The 7,461-nt window shown below is 30.8% G+C and overlaps 1 pseudogene; it reads right to left on the bottom strand.

Moving 5' to 3' along the window:
• Positions 1-1,899: 1,899 nt before the first annotated feature.
• On the bottom strand, positions 1,900-6,977 carry LOC149024072 (F-box protein At4g00893-like; annotated as a pseudogene).
• Positions 6,978-7,461: the final 484 nt, after the last annotated feature.

Below are 7,461 nucleotides of genomic sequence, written 5' to 3'. Positions count from 1 at the left end.
ATTTACTCTAAACCATCACAACAGAACCAGAGGAAGAATAACTACTCTCTAATAAGATAAAAATTCAATAGATTAAGAGAGTGGTTGAACTTACCTCTACTTAAAATTCGAAAGATTCTCTGCGGAAAAAAGGTTCTCATTCACCAACCACGTGTTTTATGACTCTTTTCAATCCATAGCAGCTTTCAGGAATAAAACAATATGAAATGAGGTCGTGGAAGACTTTAAATAGGGTGCCAGGGAAAAATTAGGGTTTTCTAGCGGAATTTTTCAATCAGCTGCCAGGGTGGTGGTTTCTTAGCCAATCGATTGCCTTAAGCAACCACCCTTGATACTTCTCAGTACTTTGGCATTTGCACTTCCGGTTGATCCCTAATACCGCTACAACCTTAAACAACACATAGAGGAGTCTTACCTTGTTTATGGACAACTTCCAACTCGACCTTTCTTGCATTGGATATCCATCTACCCAATCCATACAAGTTTCAACTGGATCTTCTTTTTATTCCCAATAAGGCAGGTTCTTCACCAATAATAACCAGATCCATGGACTTTGGGGTTGAATATTAGGCTTCAATCAGAATGGCCCACAACTTTTTTCTGCTAGAGCTTCGGGTATTCGAACCTGCAATTCGGGTTTTCAAGTTAGGAATATAAGGGTTATTACATACTACATATAAAATAGTATATCCCCATACTGACACAAGAAATTTTTTTTCTCATAAACAATGATTTAGTTATTAATTAAAGACGTTTAATAAATGATTATACCAAACTATTTTAGGTATGAACATGAGTAACATGCTATTCTGTGATTTTAATTATCATACAATAATCATTAAAAACACGAGTATAAACTCATCAGCATTTTCAAGATAAATTATCTTTATTTTATAATCCAAAAATAATGCTTTTAATTTAACTATTTGCACAAACAATCTTGTGAATGCTATATTGCGAGTTGATAATAAACATATATGTCATCATCTTGTAGATGCATCTACTAAAACTATATAATATCTAAATAGTTTACATGATGGGTAAATAGGTCCACATATTTCATCATATAATAATAAATTTCTTTAAGAACAAGCAACGCAAGAAAATTCATTAAACTGAAAAATCTTCTAGTTCTTCTATAGATGATTATATAAACTTTCAATAATTTTTACACTACATTTGATCTTAGATGGTTTAATCAATTATACTAAATAATAAACCAATTGAAATCAATATTCTTTTGATTTATCAACACATGTTACAGTATTCATATAATTGAAGATTGAAATATCCATATTCTTTATTAACATGAATTCAAAGATATCAAAAGATATGTAGAAAATCAACAAAATGAAAGATTGTATAAAATTATATTTAAGATAAATGAATTAACAAAATATCAATTTTATTTTTATTTCAATCCTAATAACATAATCAAATCTTCAACTATTGTCTTCAAGAAAATCTACAGCATCTAAATGTATAATATTTGTGAGTTTATCAAAATCAACCTCTTTATAAGCACAATTTATTTTAGTATCATTAATATTGGAAAGTCAAATTCATATCCACATCATTTTCATTTCTTTTAATTGAAGCTTGATAAAGCTTGAAAAAAATGTTCTAGAGTATGACAGACACTTTTCAATGACCTTTCATACAAAATCGATGGTACTCCTTGTAGAGTTACATTAAGAATCTTTATTATTCTCTTATTTATTTCTATCATAATTACGATAATTATTCCATTTTTTGCCTCATCCACGTTCACGGTCATAGCCACAGTTATAATTTTGTCTTCTTTCAGATTTACCATTAATTGTTACATTTACATCAGGGAATAGAGCAAAGTTAATAGGACAAACTTCATGATTTTTCATTAGTAATTAATTATTTTGTTTAACAATAAACATGTTTAATATCATTCAGAGTATTTCTTAAAACCATTTTCACTACATCTTTAATCCGAGAAAACTTATCAGGGAAACTACTTGAGCCCCAAACTATATCTCCTAGTCGACATATGTTGATATTAATTTTATCTGTATAATGCAAAACAAATATCATGCAATCAGGAGAAATGGGTGGTGAAGAAAACGTTGCTATATTGAACTTTGAAGAATTCAAGTTAGGTAAGTCAATCCTTTAGTTGATAAATGGAGAGTATAGAAAGAATGAAGTAAGAGGGCAATGCGAATTAGAACTAGAACATGCAAGTAGCAACCAACCAAACTTGGTACTACAAACTCTAGCTGTTTCAAGTGCTTGCATTCCTTCAATGTTGATGGTATGAATTTTCTTTTTCTCCCGAGAAGAAGATGGGGCGATGAGGTTAAATGATGAAGTCAAACGAGTGCAACAATCTTTCATAATTAGCCATGGGGTTTGATGATTCATTGGATGAGTATGTCATTGAGGAAAGTTAATCAATTGCTGAACTGGGGGAAACTTAATGGAACTCCATTGCTTGCAAACTTGATGGAAACTTGTTACATCACTAAAATATAGCTTTGACATGACATATTCTAGTATGTCAGTTGGAAGATTAGACCAAGATGGTTCTTCTCCTTGTCTCTCTTTCTTTTTATTATTCTTTTTTGTTGCAGATATACGCGTTTCTTGATCTTCTTCTCTGTTTGCATGAAATTATTTTTTCTTGGAGCCATGATCACCTTCGACTCTTTGAAGTACCTAATGTGAGAGAAAAGCATTAGCAATATCATAGTTACTTATTTTATTTTATTTTTTGTCTTTTTTTTCTTCTCTTCTTCCAATTATATGATTTATTACTTCTATTTTGTCCACCCGGTTGAACTTAAGAGAGAAAACCGAAGCATATTTGGCCAAAAAATAAGAAAATTAGGCATAAAGAAGGGGGTTGAAATACTCTATCCATAATGGTAGAGAACTATATTCTTCACGCACTTTTTCACCACATATTAGTCTCTTACTGAATCTAATCATGTATTATTCAATCACATGGGGTGTTATAATGAGTCAACCACAAGTTTCATTCAATCATAAGATGGAGTACTATGATTACCAAAACCAAAAAGATGGAGTATTATGGCAAAAAATAATTTCGAACTTATTAGACATTCATGTTTGTCATCACTTTCTCTAACTTCAAATAAACAAAGTGTATCTACTATAAAATGATTCTATTTTCCCCCCTCCTTTCTGGATCAGTCTAGTCCTTTCATTTACCCTAAAAAAAAGTATAGTTTTATACTCTGGGGAGTCTTTGTATGACTCTAGATCAGTTTTGTTAGATTTTACTCATGGACAACAGTTTAAGACTAAAAATTTTTCTATCTTTTCCTTGTACTTATTTTCTTCTAAATTTTTTTACTAATCTCTTACCTCTCTAAATTCACCTTTTTAGACTAGATGAAGAAGTAAAAGAATAGAAAGCATTGGTTCAAACAAAATCAATTTCTCCATTGCTGCTTAGAATTGCAGAGAAAAAAAAAATACCTAGAAAATGACTAGAGCCTTTTCTGGTACGGTGTAGCTTTCGCTTCAAAATCTGGGAGAAATAATATCTTTTCAGAATTAAAAGAGTTGGAGGATGAAGTGAGAAATCAATACAAGTCTACCGATTAAGCTTTATATATATATAATTATAGATACTAATCTCAACGAATCACTCTCCCATGAAACTTATATGTCAACTCCCAGCAAGAGTCTATATCTTTTATGAGTTTTATATTTTAAATTTAAAAAAAAAAAATTGAATTTTTTAAAGTAAACCCTCATTAATAATATTTTATACAAATAATTTTAATTAATAACTAATTTAAAAACTGCAACATTATATTTATTTGCAGTTTTAAAATCTTGCAACAACATTTAAATAAGATTACTATTTTTTATGGTCATACAATTCTTTTAAATTATTCAACTACTCTTGTAGATCTTTCAACGTTATGTATTTAGCTTTTAGCCCTTTATGGAGATGATGGTGAAGGAAAATCATGACCTCTTATCTTGTTTGATTACTTCTGTTTATTTTATAATTATATTTTCAAGACCTTTAGTATCAACGTGGATTTCAATATCAAAGACCCATCATTATTTTATAAAATATTTATTTTATAATTATATTTTCAAGATCTTAGCATCAACATGGATTTTAATATCAATGACAAGTAATTCTTGCTCATTATATTGATGGTCATGAATTAAAATGTCATAAGAATTAATATAATGCAAACTAATATAAAAGAAGAAGAATAATTAAAATAAATTTTATAGAACACTAAGCAATATGTGTGTCTATGAATAATCTATAACTAAAATATAAAATGTATTCTAATATTAAAGTAATGAAGTGCATATCTTCTTTGTGATTATTATAATAATGTTATAATAATATTTAAGGTAAAAAAAAAACTATATCATCTAATAATATTGTGATGCAAAATTAATAACCGTTGGATACAACAAATAAAACTATTATATTAAGATTGGTTAATGACGAACTACGATTGTCAATGTAATCTAAAGTGTTGCACATCTGCATAGACTACTATAAGTAATATAATATTATAATTTTATATGATTGTGCTTAAAAAAATATATAGATTTCAAACCAATAAAATACTGAATTATTATACTAGTACAAATCTATTAGGAAAAACTTAATGTATGATAAAACAAAGTATGAGATATAAATCATATACCAAAACACATATATACACAATTAATAATTATTATAATACTTAATGTAATTTAGAAATAGAAAATAAAATGTGAGAAAAAAGCAATAGTAAACCAATATTTGGTATAGAGGGAAAAAGAAAGAAAAAAAATATACTTTTAATAATTGAACACATGCCATATTTTAATCTAATGAAAAATCATATCACATGAATTTTCTAGTATCACATCGAAGATTCTTCTATTTTTCAGCTTTCCAAAAAAATGAAATTTCTAAACACATTAATAATAAAACCTTAAATCATAAAATAAAAAAAATATTGATAATCATCAATCGATTAACTAATTAAAAAATAAAAAAATTCAAGGAAATGTCATAATATTTTATTTTTTCATAGACTTTGATAAAATTCTTAAAGAAATCTTATTGTACCAAAAACAGCTTAATGACTTGATAGTTTATCATTTGTTTGATTCTAAGATTCAATAAATCATATATCAAAATAACCACGACGCACTTACATTGCAAGATAGACGAGATACACTCCACTACTTACAGATATATAGCAAGCACGGGGAGGTTAATCATATTTTTTTTTTTTAACCTTAGAATAAAAAGTGTAATATTGTATATTTTGTTGTCTTTTCTTCCAAAATTCAATTACTTTGAGATGAGTTATAGTGATAACATATTATAAAACTAAAGGATAATTAAAAGAAATATAGTAAAGATACGAAGAAAATTAGGATAAGATGAAAGTAATATCTCAATTGCATTACGTTGCATGCATTATTTATTTATAGTGGAAGTAAAAATATTACAAAATATTCATTGACATGGAAATATCAGAGTCTACAAGAAAATACAATATATGATGCTTGCACACAATAAGATATTTTTTATATGGAATGATAGATTCATGCCCATGATAGAAGGTGTATAGAATGAATATTGATTTTTAATATGAAAATGAAGATCACCAAAGTTGCACACTGAACTGATTGAGCTTTAGCTCGAAGTTACACTGAATTAGCTGAGATCTTTAGCCAGAAGTTACATATTTTGATATTAACTCTATGGGGGTTATGAGCATTTATAATTAATATTATTTATAATATACTAACTTTTTTGTATGTACTTTAATTTTTCTAAATTATGTTAAGATTTAGGGTAAACATGTCATTTGCATATTAAAAACTAATAGTGTTAGGCACACAGGGATGTTTCTAATATAAATGAATTCCAAGAAGTGTAAACGTAATTATTTGCAAACACAAGAGGGGTTGTAAATTTAATTCACTTCTCTTCTTTCTTTTTTTTTCCCAATTGGGAGGGGGAGGGGGGAGCAAGGGCGAGAATATAATATTATAATATGAAAGTAGAAGATTACAAGAGTTATTGATGGAAGAACTGTATCCCTTACATTTCTTCACAAACAAACCTATAAAGCTTATAGGATAGACAATTCGTATCCAAATATAACTCATCTAGGACCGAGACCATACTCTCCAAGAAATTAGTAGAGTGCTTGGTCTCATGCACTTGACATATCATGTGGCAATGGGCAAAAGAATCCTTCAGGTGTTGTACGTCCTCAATCACACCCATGCACCATTGACAACTTGAACCGCATTTAAAGAGTCAGAGCACACCTCAACCATGTCAAAACCAACCTCCCCTCATGGTTCCTACCTATCGCACCATAGCTGCTCTACTCTCCCTCAATTGACCCATCAATATTAACAACTTCTAGCCCTTCGATGCCGTAATGAATGGTGCATAAAGACGGATGACAACACAAAGTAAGATATTCCATCTTTCCAAAAAAGCTTTGCTGGCAGCCAAATTCTTCATAGGTGACTCCTTCTCCATAAGTCGCAGTTGAACTGTTCTCACAATGCGATGGATGAGTTCATTAGGTGATTGTTTGTCATGATGATGCACCCTACTATTTCTCCCCCTCCAGATATGATAAATGGTAGAGGTAAAACTGAAACATTTCATTGCATGAAGTGAGGTGCTACCAGCAAAATGTTCCGAGATCCATTTGACTTCATTCCTCCAACTGCAGATCCAGTGATTGGGTTGACCATTTAACTAAAGCACCCATGACCATACCACTCTAGAGTAATCACACTCAAAGAATAGATGGACGCAACTCTCCATGCCAACCCCACACAAAAAGCATCGAGGATCAACATGGATACCCCAATTGACCAGCATGTCCATCGTCGTTAGCCTTCCGAGAATAGTGAGCAAGCCTATCACTGAGAATCTCACTTGGCTCTTTGCTACCCAAATAACCTTTGCCCATTGCACCTTAGAACCGCTTCCATGCAGAGCCACTATGGCTAACTTAATGGTGAACTGTCCATTAGACATGGCCACCCAAACAAGTTGGTCAATGCTTAAGCACTTCAAGCATCGAATTTTAATAATATCACCCCACCAGGCAACCACAGGTCATGCCATAATAGGGTGGGAGATCCATCATGAAGGAGGCCAGTGTTGGATACACTTCACATCCATGAGTCGGAGACTAAGAAAAGCCTTAAAAGAAGACAAACACATACTTGGCACGAGAAGGGACCAAATAGGGTGGCGACGCAACCATATATGATTGATGAAATTAACTTAACCCAACATGGTTTTCTTCCTACTGCCAAACTCCAAAAATGTTTCAAGATGGAGGCTTGATTCCTGGAGTTAAGGTCATATAAACCCAATCCACCCTCATCCTTAGTGGTGCACATTGTCCGCCAAGCCACTTTATAGGATTCACTCTCGACATCCCCAAA

Source organism: Hakea prostrata, chromosome 2, assembly GCF_041222555.1.
Source record: "Hakea prostrata isolate BN-2017 chromosome 2, UWA_Hpros_2, whole genome shotgun sequence".
NCBI classification, from domain to species: domain Eukaryota; kingdom Viridiplantae; phylum Streptophyta; class Magnoliopsida; order Proteales; family Proteaceae; genus Hakea; species Hakea prostrata.
This window is presented reverse-complemented; position numbering and strand designations above follow the sequence as displayed.